Source organism: Microcaecilia unicolor, chromosome 2 (genome assembly GCF_901765095.1).
Source record: "Microcaecilia unicolor chromosome 2, aMicUni1.1, whole genome shotgun sequence".
Classification (NCBI taxonomy): domain Eukaryota; kingdom Metazoa; phylum Chordata; class Amphibia; order Gymnophiona; family Siphonopidae; genus Microcaecilia; species Microcaecilia unicolor.
The window spans coordinates 339,473,193-339,490,488 of NC_044032.1; the positions used below are offsets into that span (position 1 = coordinate 339,473,193).

The 17,296-nt window shown below is 45.8% G+C and overlaps 1 protein-coding gene across 1 annotated transcript in view; it reads left to right on the top strand.

Moving 5' to 3' along the window:
• Positions 1-312: 312 nt before the first annotated feature.
• LOC115463677 (alpha-1,4-N-acetylglucosaminyltransferase-like) overlaps positions 313-17,296 on the top strand; it is a 188,714-nt gene continuing 171,730 nt past the window's right edge. Inside the window, exon 1 of the mRNA XM_030194386.1 lies at positions 313-374. The gene's annotated coding sequence lies outside the window, so the exon portion shown is untranslated. The remainder of the gene's footprint in view (positions 375-17,296) is intronic.

Sequence of the window (17,296 nt, forward strand, 5' to 3'; positions counted from 1 at the left end):
TGCACATATTCAACCATTAGGATATGTCTATATAGACCAGCATGGTAAATGGAACAGCCAGTATGCTTACATTGTAAATTAAATTCTAAACAAAGAGTAGCAAGGATAACACAGAATCATAGAAAAACCTATATAGTTATTACAAATCTGAAGCACGTAATTAATTCCTGTATCATTTAAAGTCTACTAAGTTTAAAGCTTTTGTAAAAATGAACTTCAGAGAAAATAAGAACTACAAGGGTTAATCTCTGTCATTCGTTCCTAAGGAAATCACGAAATAACCGTGCTTCCTGTGCTTAATTTGAGTTTACTGCTCACTGCAAGCATTGGACATTATGCCTACTGAAAACAGGACTATATATCAAATAAAAACTGTAAGTTTAATTTTTTGTATTAAAACTTCATGCTGGTGTAATTAGCCTGTATAGGATTAATATGTCAGGAGAGAAAAAGAGAGAAAGTAAATTATCAAGCAGGAAGTCAGTAGGAGCATACAGCTAGAGACATCATGCATAAGCAGCAGCCAGCCAGAAGTGGAAAGAAAACCACCAAAAGATAAGACTATTTACATTAAATATAATAATTGAATCTGAATGCAATGCATACCGACTTGTAATAGGGAAAGAAGGGGAGTTGTCTACAGCTAAAGTAGGTAATACCAACATTGTGGAATATCTCAAAAACGTGAAATACCCATACCAGCTGTTACATATTGGCAGCAGAAAAGAACCATTTTAACCAGAGTACGGGAGGGGGAGAGTTTCAAAACAACAGATACGGTGTAGAATAGGCAGGAAAAAAAAGAAAATTTTATTAACCGTAGCACCCAGGGAGGCAAGAAACTAAAACTATCAGCACTTAACCTTATAGCTTACAAACAGTGCATTTCGTCTCGCAAATTAAACAGAGATTAAATACAAAAAACGAAATGGAGGTGGGAAAAGCATGAAAGTATTTTCAACACCTTTTAAAATACCAAAACATATAAAGATACAACAATCCCCTCCATGGACGCAAGTCCAGATCACATATCTTAAAAACTGGGCAGCTCAAAAGCATCCACCTGATTTGACCTTCATAATGAGGTTAAGTAGGGAGCAAGTTCTCAAATTAAACAATAAAATAGAGCTGTAAAACTTTAAAGGTCCTTTGGTACAGTGTAGACCCAACAAAATCAGCCTTTTAGATAGAAATTTAAGTAGGGAAAGTGGGAAGACCGATAATCAAATGATAAACATATTTCAGTTTGACCAGTGGTTAAAGACTACTGCAGCCTGGTATAACATCAAGATACAAGGGTGTGGGCAGCAAAGAAGGAGAGGAAACAATGTAGCGACAGGAAAATGCCATGCAAGGGCAACTAAACTAAAACTAAACTAAAAAACTAAACTAATAGTAAAAGAGTTACAATGGATACTTTTTAGGCACAGTGTGACAATGGCAGATGTACAGACTGTGAGCTTATTAATAGGTTGAGTGTGACAGGAAGGAGGGGGAGAGGTGCCCGGAGCTGCCATTCTGATACTGGCAGAGTCAGAAGTTTCAGTGGCAGAGGTTTCAGTGACAGGAAGAGAGGTAGTGAATCATGAAGGAGAAAGAAAGGCGGGGGGGGGGGGGGGGGGGGGGGGGGGAGGGGGGGGTTTGCATGAAGCATGCAAGGGACTTATAGCAAGTGTTTTTAAAGCAGAAATTGAGTTTCAAGGCAAGATTGAAAGCCAGCACAGCAGCATCCGAAACTTCAGTGGTTAAAGAAGGAAGTAGGTGTGTCCAAGGAGAAAAAGTTTTAAAATTAAACCTAGTACTTGAGCAAAGCATGGAACTTCAATGTGCCGTAATGGCTCCAGAAAAAGGAGGACGGATTGAGCCAGCCGGGTTTTACTTCCATTGCTTTCAAAGCAATGGAAGTAAAACCCGGCTGGCTCAATCCGTCCTCCTTTTTCTGGAGCCATATGGTAACCCTAACGGGCCGTAAATGTAATTTATATGGGGGAGACAGAAAACATAAACAGCTAAGTATAACCCAGAACTACTGAGCACAAAGTTCCCATAGAGGGGCATAATTGAACGAAAACGCCTATCTCCATGGGCGTTTATCTCCAAGAACGGGTCCGTGAAGGGGTGGACCAAACCGTATTTTGGGAAAAAATAGACGCCCATGTTTTATTCAACAATGTGTGAGCTGGGCGTTTTTGTTGTTCAGCGATAATGGAAAATGAAAGCGCCCAGCTCAAAAACGAATAAATCCAAGGCATTTGTTCGTGGGAGGGGCCAGGATTCGTAGAGCACTGGTCCCCCTCACATGCCAGGACATCAACCGGGCACCCTAGGGGGCACTTTTACAAAACCAAAAAAAAAGGTAAAAGAGCTCCCAGGTGCATAGCACCCTTCCCTTGTGTGTTGAGCCCCCCAAATCCCCCTCAAAACCCACTGCCCACAAGTCTACACCATTACTATAGCCCTAAGGGGTGAAGGGGGGCACCTACATGTGGGTACAGTGGGTTTGGGGGGGTTGGATGACTAATAAGCATTAAGCAGCACAATTGTAACAGGTAGGGGGGGGGGTGGGCCTGGGTCCACCTGCCTGAAGTCCACTGCACCCCCTAACAACTCCTCCAGTGACCTGCATACTGCTGCCAGGGAGCTGGGTATGACATTTGAGGGTGAAAATAAAAAGTTGTGAAACATCATTTTTTGTGGTGGGAGGGGGTTAGTGACCACTGGGGGAGTCAGGGGAGGTCATCCCCGATTCCCTCCAGTGGTCATCTGGTCATTTAGGGCACTTTTTGGGGCCTTATTCGTGAAAAAACAGGGTCCAGAAAAAGTGTCCTAAATTCTAGCTAAAAACGCATACTTTTTTCCCATTATCGGTGAAATGCGCCCATCTTTGTTCGGCAGATAACCACGCCCCAGTTCCGCCTTCGCCACACCTCTGACACGCCCCCATCAACTTTGTCCGCATCCGCGACGGAGTGCAGTTGAAAACGTCCAAAAATCGGCTTTCGATTATACCGCTTTATTCGTTTTTGTGAGATAAACGTCCATCTCCCGATTTAGGTCGGAACTTGGGCGTTTTTCTCGTTCGATTATAAGCAGGATAGTAGCTTTGTAATTCACAAACGGTAGCGGGGAAGAAATCCAGTACCTTAGCCAGAGGGTTAGAAAGCAAAGGTCTAGAGATGAACGGAAACTGTGACATAATCCTAAAGATATAGGCAAGGAAGTAAGGAGAGAGAGAGAAGCATTTGAGATGGCTGCATTTCTTTTAAGAGAGGTCTGGCCATCATCAAATGAAAGTCAGAGCAGTTTCAGGAGCAAAATATTGTGAATCAATTTTAAAGGAAAAATGAAAGCACCTGCAATCTCATAACACCAAGAGGAAATGCGTAGCAGAGAAATACAAGGGAAGTGAGATGAAAGTTAAAAGAAAAACAATGAAAGGCAAAATAAATGTGGAACAGCAGGTAGCCATCGTATAATGGTTCTGAAAGAACTTTAAAGTTGGCAGGCATCATGTATTTAAGCAGGAAAGGAGAGCACGGAGAAGCTAAGCAATAAGGACAGGTTAGAATAAGATATGAACATGAGAAGTAAGCAGTTAAAATGTGAAATCATAGAACCCCAGGGGGAGACTGATACTGTAAGCTAAGATAGGGGTAAGAGGAAGCCCAAGTGATATTTCTGGCAAACATAAAACTATATGTAGAAAGGGAAAAGATAGCGAGTGGGTCTCTGACCAACTACGCACATGAAATTATTTTAAGGAAGTTGAAAAGAAAGACGTTACAGTGAGCCACGGCAAAGATAAAGAATTGAGAGATAAAATCATGAGAGAAGCAACATACGAAGATACAGTTTCTGTCAGGCTGGCAGAAAGCCATGAGTGTCACTGAAACCGGAAGAAAGAGCAACGAAAGGCAAGAGAAGGATCTGATGGTATGAGATGGAATAAAATAAAATGCTAGTGCATTAAAACAAGGGGAAAAAAAGTAAAACCTCCATTAAGCAGTATTTTGCCACCAAAGCACTCACATTTCCACAATTTGGTGTAGGGCAGAGCTGGGGTAGGCTGTTTCAGAGTGTCCCTTTATGAAGAGGGAACGATTAGAAGGATAGAGAAGCGTTAGAACTCAAAGCGGTTAACCAACCAAGAGGGTGGCAGTTTAGAGGAAATTATAGAGAGAAGGGTTAGGAGATAAAAGATTGGCCAGGCATCAGTTCCCATACACTAGCGTGTATTTTCACCAAGATGCATGCTAGCCAGAAATGATATATAAAGCAAGAAGAACAGTAAACAAGAATTAGTTATCAGGAAAGTTGTGTGATGACTGAATTTACTTTTACCAAGTGGAAATGCAATAACAAAGTAGCAGAATACTGGGAGAAAAACAAGAGATGAAAATGAATTGTTCTTTTTGGTCAAATGGAAATTCACTCAATCCCCTCTTGACCAAAAACTAGTAAAAAAGAACAACTAAATCAAACGTGCGTGTGCCTTTCAACGGAAGGGAGTCACCACTGTTTTTATTCTTCCTTTCTATCCCGGGAAGAATTGCCCCTCTCCCACAATGGACATGTGTCCAAATGGACGAGGGGAGTCTCCCAGAAGGCTTAAAATATATTCCTCTAACATGACCTCTTTCATCTGACTCCTGATATCTGTGAATATCAGTAGATGAGTAAGGGTCCTACCCATAACTAATTTAGGCTCAGGAGGTTAAGCATCCTGCTAGTCATTAGTTAAGAAGGAGAGAAGACAGGTAGCAAGGGTAATTACCTTTATTATATCTTACCACAATAACACAGTAGGATCAGGAATACAAGCAGATAGGTGGACGGCTGGACAGCACTTTGTGTAGCAAGTCAGAAGGTCTTCTGGCACGCCCAAAATCTACCCACCTTATTTATTCTCATATCTCCATTCTAAGTAATGGGGCCCATAAGCTACCATGTTAAGTTGTTTATCCCAAGCTAGCTGACCACAATCTTGCCCAATTGCAAAGTTGACAGCCCTTTTTCTTAATCATTTCCTTGCACTTGGCATGACGCATTCATTTCTCAACTTGTTTTTCTAACTTAGATTAGAGAAAAGTCCACTTTGTAACTGATAGTTTCCATTTTAATTCTCTAATCTTCCATTTTGTTTCATTTTTTTCCTTGACCTAACTTTCCAATTTAAGTCATTCAGGCCTTTTCCTAAGCCTGACAACTACACTTGGCTTTACCATCAGGCCTCTATCTGTGCTAACAACTAGGCCATACTTTTCCAGTAAGCTCCCAATTATGTCAGCCATCAGATTTCTGACTCAGCCAAGGTCTGTAATAGCCTGAGCTCTATGACTGGGCCCGCCACCATTCCAGTGGGGGGGTCTCTGGCTGTACCATAATTATACAGTAATAAGCCTGCCTAGAAAGTAATTGACCTGTCCTTCCCCAAAGACAAGCTGTACCAGTATTCTTCAATGTGTATCAGTAACCTAGCAGAAAAGAAACATTTGCATATCCCTCTCCTATGCAGATGACTCTGGTCTGAAGGTCCTAGGAAGTTCATCTGTGGTTTCACCTAGGGTCATGAAGTCTTGCAGCTAAATTTCAGTCCCTTCCCCCATCCTCTAGATGTACTAGGAGAAGGGAGAGGGGAGAATTTCAGTGGCATTGTAGGGGGGGGGCAGCTTGACTGTTTTGCTGAAACTGGAGTCACTTTATACTAGAGTTAGATTTTGCTGAAAAGGACAATCTATTGTGCTTAGCTAAAAGAAGCTGTAACTTGTAACATGGCAGCCATTAACTTTGCTTTTTCTGTGAAATACATTTTCTCTCCGTCTGTGCCTTTTCTGAAATGTAAGGCTTGCAAGCTGACAGTTAGCTCAGAGGAAGCAGCTGTAACCAGATAGCAGAAACCAGCTGGAACTTGTGCTGCTTATCAGTATATTGCCTTATATGGTATATGCAATGCCAAATAACTGTGAATAGACTAGAGACCAGTGTTGGAAATAGAGGGTTGTGTGCAAAACCAAAGATAAGTTTCGTTTCCTGGGTTCTGTGTAAGATCCTCTGTCCCTCCTCCAGACCCCTTCTTCCACCTCAATCTCACTGTTTTTCCTCCTTTGAAGTCCACTCTATCCGCCTTTTCTCTCCTCTGCCTCTTCGAATAGCGGTCATTTATCGTCCCCCTGATAAGTCCCTTTCATCCTTTCTCAGTGACTTTGATGCCTGGCTTGCCTTCTTCCATGATCCTTCCTCCCCCTCTCTCATCCTTGGTGACTTTAATATTCCTGCTAATGATCCTTCCAACTCTTATATTTCCAAGTTACTCGTTTTAACGTCCTCCTTTAATCTCCAACTATGCTCCACCTCCCCCACTCATCAAAATGGTCACTGTCTTGATCTCATCTTCTCCTCCAACTGTTCACCTTCTAGTTTCCTTGCCTCTGATCATCCCTCCTCTGATCACCATCTTATTGTTGCAGGAATTACCACTATTGTTAGCAGAATCTGTGGTACTTCAGGAGTCAAACACCACACACCAGAATGAGAGAGAAATCTTCTTTATTTGCCAGCAAACAAAGTAGGACATCAGCTCTAGCTCTCTTCTTCTCTTTCTCAGCTCTCTGTGTCTTCTCTCTCTCGTCTCAGCTCCTTCTCCTCTTTCTGTTGTCTCTCTTCTAACGTAAGCTGCTTCTGCTCCCAGTTATATAGGGTCCTACACCTCTCTAGCCCCCCTTTCTCACCAGATGGTAAAGAATAGATTGATTACCCTGCCTTGAACTAATTATTACTTACACATTACTTAAAAATATCAGTTACATAGGTTTGAGATATTTCCCAAACTGACCTATGACCTGGGGCCTCTCACACTAGACAATGGGGCACCTATCTCTTGCATTTTATTATGATTAAATTCTTAGGTTCCCAGCTAACTTCATACTAACTGGGTTCTGGTATTCATTAAGGGGTCAAGGGGCCAATCTTGCTCAATGGCACACATACATTTATTATTACTTTCAGAAAACCAGTCCTTCACTTAGCTATAATTAATCAAGACTTTCCCTGACCTCTTTCACCTATTAGCTTCCTACACAGAACTCGCTAGGACTGTGGATAATTCAAACCAGATGATGGCAGACAAAGCTTCACTTGAAAAGTCAGTCAAAGATGTAACACTGAATTGGAAAGATATTCTACATAGAAATAGAACTTATTAATTACACAGAATAAAACATATTCTAAAATAAGCAGAAATCAGAATTCCTTATAAGACAAATCTAAATTATCAAGAATTATCTATATCTAAGCTATCTCCTTCTAACCAGCATTCAATCTAATCCTTTTAAAACTACAGTATGCCTTACTCATAATGGTATCCAGATGTGGTAAATAATTACTTCTCTCAAAAAGGGACAAAGAGAGTTTCATTTCTCACTGACCTTTCTAACCTCTGGTCTAGCAAAAGCTAGACTTCTTGAGCAATTAAAACCAGATGGCATTCCTCCACTTTACAGGACTGAAAAGTTAAAATTAATATGACTTCTTTGCCCAAGCTGCCTCATTCCCCCCTTTGAGACTAAAATCAGCTTATGCAGAGATAAGTCTCACAACTCAAACTCTGGGGATTATAGTGATCCCAACTCCATACCTCCTCCTGGGGCATAACTTCTAGGAATAGGCTTGTGAATCACCATTACCCTACTCGTTAAGGTCCAACGGCATACTGCCGAAGCACATGAGGCCAAGAAACAAAACAACAATCCTGCTAAAACTAAGACTATTAGGGAAATGAACAAGGGACGTATCCATGAGGTCAATGACCACCACCAGGAGGTAAGGTCTAATCCTCCTCGATAATCCTCCACATTAAGGCTAGCCAACTGTAGGACTTTATCCATGGCATGCCTAACTACATGCGTCCTATTTATGACAATAGTACAGCACTCTGAAGAATTGAGCACTGTGCAGAGGCCACCCTGGGCTGCAAAGAGGTAGTCAAGGCCCATACGGTTATACCGAGAAACTACACTTAATTCATTAATTTGATCCTGCAATGCATTGACTACCACGTTCAGCTCATGGACTAAAACATGGAGTAGGGACTGAAGTCGCCGGGTAGCCATGCCTAGTTCAGTAATACCCGCTACCGGGCCCCCAATTGGAATCCAGGCCTTGGCAGAAAGGGCCACAAGTCTCTTTTTAGTCAGAGGATAAGTAGAGTTGATGTACTGGAGGGCTAATTCAATCGCCTCATCCTCTGTGGCAACGGAGGAGGGTAAGGACAAGGCCTCTTGCTTAGAGCGGTGCGGGGATGGTGGCCTGAGAAGAGGAATAACTTTAGGAAAATAATTCAAGGTTACCAATACACAAAAATCATACGTGGGGGGAAGAATCATGTGGAGGACATTATCACAGAGCCAGTAATGGCCAAGGAGAGGGTGAGGGAAGTTCCCAATAAATGTTGGCTCAGGCTGGACAAGGTACTTAGGATGCCCATAATGCGAGCCCCTATCCCAGGGGGAACGAAGACGATATGGAGACTTTGCACACCATAGGTGCCAATCCCCAATTGTGACAGGCTGCTCATTTGTTATAAACTCTTCATACCCCGGGGACTTATGAAAGTAGAAAATAAGCCGGGACACTAGTCCTCTCAGTGGTACGCTTAGGAGCCAGATAATCACCTGGGTCATAATCTCCAGGTATGGTAGTAGGGCACATAGGAGTACCTGGAGAGACTACCCACACAGATTCCCCCTTCTCTGGGAGAACATTGGTATAGTTACAGGAAATGGGAAGAACAGTTGAGATGTTTCTTGTTAAACAAAACACTCCAGAAGCTGGATAGGGAGACGTAAAGACTGGCCTTAGAGAAGATTCAGAGGGGGAGGTAGCATTATAAAAGGACCACCAAGTATAATCCTGGCTCCAAAGGCCCGAACTCGAAAAGTAGGGAGGTATAAGAGCTGTAAGCGGCACAGGGACAGGAACAGCTGGGACATCTGTGGTATAAGGAGAAAATCAGGAACACACAATACAAGGGGAAGTAATCTTTGCCTGGCTAATTAGTTCCTGGACAGAGTGTAGCCAAAGGTTGGAGCGAGTTAGGGTATTAGGAACAAGGAGGCAAGGAGTAGAAAACAACAAAAGCACCCAAACTACTAACATTTTCTTTCTTCCTAATCTAAAACAAATACAGCAAACTAATTAAGCAATAATATTCCAACAGTCTGTGCTAGTCACAGATTACTCTAATATAATGTTCTCAGTCTTTGAGTTCTTATACCAGTTGGGATAGAACCTCAACTGACAAGGATCAAGCTCTCAAATTCCAGGAAAGCCAGAATCAGGCAAGAAAGAGTCTCAGTATGAAGCCGAAGTCCAGCAGCTCCTGCGGTATGCAGTTGACCCTTCTTTTCAGCTACTAGATTCTTTGGTTCGGGTCAAGCGCAACTTCAATGGCTCCGCTGGATCACTTTCTGCTCTCCACTGTTTAGGCTCCGTCTGATCCGTGCTGGGCTCAGTCTGGTCAGCAGACTTGATTCGAAACCAATGGACCCATGGAGTTATCCCTGCGACCTTCACAGCTGTAGGGGTAGAAAGCAAAACAGTAAAAGGTCCTTTCCACCGGGGCCCCAAAGGCTGGAGCCTCCAGTCTTTCACCCAAACTCTATCCCCTGGCAGGAAGGAATGTACCTGAGCCTGGAAGGGGACAGGGTTTATTTCTCTCACATAAGACTGAAGCTCAGAAATTATCCGGCCCAAAAGGGCTACCTGCTCCTGCACCTGGGCAGACCCTAAAGTCCCTATGTCTCCCTTAATTCCCTGCAAAATGGCTGGGGGCTTCCCATACACAATTTCAAAGGGAGAGAGGGCCGTTCCTTTAGTTGGGGTGCATCGGAGGCGGAAGAGGGCTAGTGGCAGTGCCTGTGGCCATTTCAGTTGGGTTTCCTGACAAATCTTTGCTAGGCTATTTTTCAAGGTTCTGTTTGCCCGCTCAACCTGCCCTGAACTCTGGGGACGGTAGGCACAATGCAATTTCCAGGTAATGCGCAATGCGCGGGACAGGGCCTGAAGTGTGGCTTCAACAAAGGTGGGACCATTATCTGAGCCTACGGCAAGGGGCAGTCCATACCTGGGGATGACATCCCTAAGGAGGGCTCGAGCTACTTCTGTGGCTTTCTCAGTGACTGTAGGGTATGCTTCCACCCACCCAGAGAAAGTGCAAACCATGACCAAGAGGTATCGGAGCCTACCACTCCTGGGCATTTCTGTGAAGTCTATGACTAGGGACTCAAAGGGTGTTAGTCCTCTAGACTGAACTCCTGGTGGAATACGGGGTCCCTGACGAGCATTATTCTGGGCATAGAGAGTACATCGGGCAGAAGCAGTGGCAACCAGACTATCCAATCCTTCCAAGAACACCACTCGACTGAGTAGGCGGGCTAGTGCTGTCTTCCCTAAGTGTGACAGGTCATGAGCTTGAGACACTACCGGCCAAGCTAGGTGGTGTGGCACTAGAACTCTGGTATCAGGGAGATGTAACCAACCATCAGGTCTCCTTACTGCCCCTTCTTCTTGAGCCCATTTCTCTTCCGTTTGGGTGTACATAGGCGTCCATTCTTGCAGTCGAATTTGGAACAGGGGGGTCACAGTACCTGCTGGGGGTCCTCGAGCAGCTTCCTTGGCCACCCGATCAGCATGGCGGTTCCCTCGGGCCACTGGAGTATCTGTCCTTTGGTGTCCCCGGCAGTGAATGACAGCTACCTTTTTAGGGGCCCAAACAGCCTCTAGCAACTGAAGTATTTCAGGTCCATACTTAACAGGTTGGCCTGCGGCATTTATGAGTCCCTTTTCCTTATACAAAGCTCCATGAGCGTGTAGAGTTGTGAAGGCATACTTGGAATCAGTATAAATGTTGGTCACCAGTCCTGCTGCTAGCTCCAGAGCTCGTATGAGGGCCACAAGTTCTGCTTTCTGGGCTGAAGTTCCTTGGGGCAGGGCCCTTGCTTCTATCACCTTGTCCTCTGTCACCACAGCATAGCCTGCCAATCGCTTGGAGTTCTCCACGTAACTGCTTCCATCTGTGAAATAAATTACATCTGGGTCCCTCCAAGGAACATCTTTAAGATCTGGTCGACTGGAGTACACTTCATCCATGGTTTGGATACAGTCATGATCCGGTGGTCCCTCAGATGCTGGCAAAAGAGTGGCGGGATTGAATGTAGCCACTGTTTCCAGGTGTATCCGTGGATTCTCACACAAGCTGGCTTGGTACTTAACCATGCGGCTATTTGTAAACCAGTGGTTGCCCTTGTACTCCATGAGGGTGAGAACTGCGTGGGGGACTTTGACAACCAGTTCTTGCCCCAAGGTCAACTTGTCAGCTTCCTGGACCAGTAAGGCTGTTGCTGCAATGGCCCTCAGGCAGGCTGGCCATCCTTTAGCCACTCCATCCAGCTGTTTAGACAGGTATGCAACAGGCCTCTGCCAGGATCCCATCATCTGGGTCAGCACACCCAGAGCAACCCCCTGTCGCTCGTGGACATACAGTGAGAAAGGTTTCTCCACATCAGGAAGACCTAACGCAGGGGCTTGAAGTAGGGCTTTCTTTATGGCAATGAAGGATTGTTGAGCAATAGGTCCCCATTCAAATGGTTCCTTTTCACCCCCCTTTGTGGCCTGGTAAAGGGGTTTCGCCATCAGTGCAAAATTCGGAATCCAAATTCTGCAGAATCCGGCTGCTCCCAGAAATTCCCTAACTTCCCTTCTGGACTTGGGTTGGGGAATTGCAGCAACCGCTTGCTTCCTACTGACATCCAGTCTCCAACTTCCCTGGGAAATGCAGAAGCCCAGATACTTCACTTCTGACTGACAGAGTTGGGCCTTCGAGCGTGAGACCTTATAGCCCGCATCCAAGAGTAGCTCCAGCAATTCTCTGGTAGCCTCGAAACACTCTTCCTGGGTCACTGCTGCAATCAGGAGGTCATCTACATACTGGAGTAAAACTCGCCTGGAAGGCTCAGATTTAAAAGTCTTAAGGTCTTGTCCTAGGGCAGTCCCAAAAATGGTGGGGGAGTTCTTGAACCCCTGTGGCAGGCGGGTCCATGTATACTGAAGCTTCCGTCCTGTTACTGGGTTTTCCCATTGAAAGGCAAAAAGCAGTTGACTGGCGGGGGCCACCCGAATACAAAAGAAGGCATCTTTTAGGTCCAGTGTCGTGAAATGGGTAGCTCCAGAAGGTATCAATCCCAGCAGGACATATGGATTAGGCACTACAGGGTGTAATGAAATAGTGGATTTGTTGACCACTCGTAAGTCTTGGACTGGCCGGTAGTCCTCAGTCCCTGGCTTCTGAACTGGCAACAGTGGCGTATTCCATGGAGACTGGCAAGGTCGAATAATTCCATGGGATAACAGACGATTCAGATGTGCTTGAATCCCTTCCAGAGCCTTTCGGGGAATTGGGTATTGGCGAAGATGGATTGGCCGGGCACTTGGAAGTAAGTCTACATGGACAGGGGGAATATTTCGGGCCAACCCTGGGGGATTATCTTCTGCCCATACCCCATTGACCTGGAAGCTGTCGGCCAGGGATAGGTCAACTTGGCCATGCGACTGATGCAGCCGCCATTTTTCTTCAAGGGGGCAGCAGAAACTCAATATGCCCTTAGGGCTGGATGTCGGGGGCCGAAAGGAGACTGAAGTCTGGCCATCAGAGTCAAAGGAAATTTGGGCCCTAAGCTTGGACAGCAGGTCCCGGCCTAACAAAGGGATTGGACAGTCTGGCATATACAAGAATTCATGAGTGACTGTGTGTGAGCCTAATTGGCATCTACGGGTCGTCAGGAAGGGCCTCCGGTTCTGCACCCCCGTGGCTCCCACCACTCGGACAGTTTTTCCAGACACAGGCGCTAATCGCTCCGTCACAACAGAATGTTCAGCTCCTGTATCAATCATGAATGGAATTGAGCGGCTCCCTATGGTTAACTTGACCATGGGTTCCTGGGAGCCCAGTTTGTAGGAACCCGGTCTGTCCTATTCATCCCATTCTGCCATCTCGGCTATCTCAATAATGTCAGATTCAGAAGGCTCATACCTTCCCTCTCGAACTCGGCCTCGGCTTCCTCGATCTCCTGGTCCCCTTCTCAGTCCCTGGCGCCTCTGGGGGCATTCATCTTTCCAGTGCCCTCTTTCCTTGCAGTAGGCGCACTGATCCCTCTCCAATCGTGGTCTGGGATTCTCCCCTCGTGGCCGGGATTGATTGAAGGAATCTCGGGGCCGGGCTGGCGGTCCGGGGTCCCACTTTGGCTTCCCATTAGGTAGAGGTCGACCTCGGTTAAGGGTGGAGTTAGTAATGGCTGCCGCCAAAAGGTTGGCCTTCTTCTGCATCTTCCGGTCAGCCTCTCGGCGCATCTCCTGATCCCTATTAACGAAAACCTTTGTTGCGATCTCAATTAGCTGGGTGGTATTCATCCCTGCGAATCCCTCCTGACGCTGCAGCTTCTTCTGGATATCTGGCATACTCTGGGCCACCAATGCACTATTCACCATTCTCTGGTTTTCTAGTGCCTCAGGGTCAAATGGGGTGTATGTTCTGTAGGCTTCAATTAGTTGCTCTAAAAAGGCCCCAGGGGATTCAGTTGCCCCTTGGAGAATTTCAGAGACCTTTGCCAGATTAATGGGCCTCTTTATGCCTTTCTTCATACCTTCCAGCAAGTCCCGGCAATAGCCAGACAACAGTTCATAGTGCTGTCCATTATTTGGATCCCAAGCTGGAGCTGCGCGAGGGAACCGAGTTCTAACCCATTCCTCTGGGTCCTGTATCCCCTCGGGAACACGCGCTCGCGTGATGGCCTCAGCATTTTGTAAATCTTCCGCCTCTCCTCAGTTGTGAAGAGGGTCAGGAGAAGTTGTTGACAATCAGTCCAAGTTGGGTTATGGGTGGCCATAATGCTAGCCACTAGGTCCACCACTGCCTGAGGCTTTTCAGTATAAGAGGGGTAATGCGTCTTCCAATTCAGGAGATTGGTGGTTGTGAAGGGTACATACTGGTAGGCATGTGCCTGTATAACCTGATCCTGATTATTAGGATCCGGTCGAGTGGTGGTTACCTGGCGGAGGGGCAGAGCTCTCGAGGAGGTGGGAATGGAACCTGAGGTAGAGCTAGAAGCTACCCCCTTATCATGCTCAAAGGTGATTGCAGCAGGTCTAACCCATTCAGGGGAGGCATGTTGAACCCCTGAGGGATGGGGAGGGGTACTCATAGACTGAGAGGTGATCACAGGTGATTCAGTCCATTGAAAGGGATGCTGAGCCCCTGATGAGTGGGTAGGGGTACTAGAGGGAAAAACTGGGCTGTCGGGAGTTGAGGAGTCAGGGGGTGGAGCCCAAAGCGGGTCTTGGGAGGTTAGCAGGGGAGGATGTGGCAGAGGAGGGTAGATGCTGGCTGAAAGGTCCAACCTAGGATGTGGCGGGGTTTGCACAGAAGGGGAGGAACTATCCGGAGAAGCCTGTGCTGGAGAGGCTTGGGCTGGACGCCGTGGATCTCTGGGGGTAGAGCGGAACCCCAACAATGGACCATAAGGTGGTGGCTCAAGATCTGAGGGGTCATCAGAGAGTATGGGTTTCTCGGACAGGGTAGGGGCGGAAGCCACCGATTGGGTGGTAGGCTTCCTGGGGCTCTTTCCCTCCTCCAGTTTAGATTTTCTAATAATCTTTCTTTGAACGCGGCCCAACATGAACTTTACTGGGGATCCCATATAAGTTTTCAACCAAGAGGGAGGGTCAGTCACAACGCTGTCCCAGGAATCTATATAGGGGAGTTGTTCAAGATATTCTGGTTCTCCTACAACTATGCTGTAGACCTTCCGGATTACTTCAATATCTAAGCTGCCACTAGGGGGCCACCCCACTCCCATAGATGGCCACTCAACTTCACACAAGGTTCTTAGAGTACTTAAGCTTAAAGTCTGTCCATAATCATTAAGTAAAAATCCTTTCTTAAAATTCTTAAGCATACAATCTAGGGGAGTAGCAATTTTTCTAGACGATGTCCCTCCCATAATGCTTACAGTTACAACACACAGAAAGGAAGGGGATTTTTTGGAAGTGTGGTAAGGGGTCCACAGATCCAGAGACAAAAAGGTAAACAAACAACAATCGCTTCCTTCCGTCGCTGGCCAGTTGAACTCGCGTTAACTGGAACCGCAGCTATAAGAAGTCCACACTCATTTAATCATTCATGCATCACACACATACTGTACAAAAAATCCCACCCAACAATTTCAGATTTCTCAGATACAGATAAGCTCTGGCGGTTTTCCTACTAGTCCCCACTAGACTAGAAGGTACTAAGGCCTTCGCTGAGAGTTGATCAGACTCCCCTTCCCTCAGTTTTTGAGGGGCTGGTTTACAGTTTCCTAGCTAGGATTACAATACAGAATACAGAATACATACCCGGCTAATGTTCCTCAGTCAGTTGGGTGCCAGAAATTGATGCAGGGTTCGGGATCCCACTTCTGACACCAAGAATTGTTGCAGGAATTACCACTATTGTTAGCAGAATCTGTGGTACTTCAGGAGTCAAACACCACACACCAGAATGAGAGAGAAATCTTCTTTATTTGCCAGCAAACAAAGTAGGACATCAGCTCTAGCTCTCTTCTTCTCTTTCTCAGCTCTCTGTGTCTTCTCTCTCTCGTCTCAGCTCCTTCTCCTCTTTCTGTTGTCTCTCTTCTAACGTAAGCTGCTTCTGCTCCCAGTTATATAGGGTCCTACACCTCTCTAGCCCCCCTTTCTCACCAGATGGTAAAGAATAGATTGATTACCCTGCCTTGAACTAATTATTACTTACACATTACTTAAAAATATCAGTTACATAGGTTTGAGATATTTCCCAAACTGACCTATGACCTGGGGCCTCTCACACTAGACAATGGGGCACCTATCTCTTGCATTTATTATGATTAAATTCTTAGGTTCCCAGCTAACTTCATACTAACTGGGTTCTGGCATTCATTAAGGGGTCAAGGGGCCAATCTTGCTCAATGGCACACATACATTTATTATTACTTTCAGAAAACCAGTCCTTCACTTAGCTATAATTAATCAAGACTTTCCCTGACCTCTTTCACCTATTAGCTTCCTACACAGAACTCGCTAGGACTGTGGATAATTCAAACCAGATGATGGCAGACAAAGCTTCACTTGAAAAGTCAGTCAAAGATGTAACACTGAATTGGAAAGATATTCTACATAGAAATAGAACTTATTAATTACACAGAATAAAACATATTCTAAAATAAGCAGAAATCAGAATTCCTCATAAGACAAATCTAAATTATCAAGAATTATCTATATCTAAGCTATCTCCTTCTAACCAGCATTCAATCTAATCCTTTTAAAACTACAGTATGCCTTACTCAGTTGCCTTACTGAGTTAGTCTTGAGGCCAGACTCTGATAAGTGCAGAAGGTATTCAAGCAGGTTCTGTGCAGGGCAAGAACGAGGTTCTAGGGCCTTGCTCTCACACCAAACGACAAACCTCCTCCATTTGAAAAAGTAACTCTTTTTAGTGGAATCCTTCCTAGAGGCAAGCAAGACACGGGAGACACCCTCAGACAGACCCAACGCAGTGAAGTCTACGCCCTCAACATCCAGGCCGTGAGAGCCAGAGACTGAAGGTTGGGGTGCAGCAACGCTCCGTCGTTCTGCGAAATGAGAGTCAGAAAACACTCCAATCTCCACGGTTCTTCGGAGGACAACTCCAGAAGAAGAGGGAACCAGATCTGACGGGGCCAAAAAGGCATGATCAGAATCATGGTGCCGCGGTCTTGCTTGAGCTTCAGTAAGGTCTTCCCCACCAAAGGTATGGGAGGATAAGCATACAGGAGGCCGGTCCCCCAATGAAGGAGAAAGGCATCCGACGCTAGCCTGACGTGTGTCTGAAGTCTGGAACAGAACAGAGGCAGCTTGTGGTTGGTCCGAGAGGCGAAAAGTTCCACCGAGGGGGTGCCCCACTCTTGGAAGATCTTGCATACCACTCTGGAATGGAGCGACCACTCGTGCGGTTGCATGACTCTGCTCAGTCTGTCGGCCAGACTGTTGTTTACGCCTGCCAGGTATGTGGCTTGGAGGAGCATGCCGAACTGGCAAGCCCAACGCCACATCCCGACGGCTTCCTGACACAGGGTGCGAGATCCGGTGCCCCCCTGCTTGTTGATGTAATACATTGCAACCTGATTGTCTGTCCGAATTTGGATAATTTGACAGGACAGCCGATCTCTGAAAGCCTTCAGTGCGTTCTAGA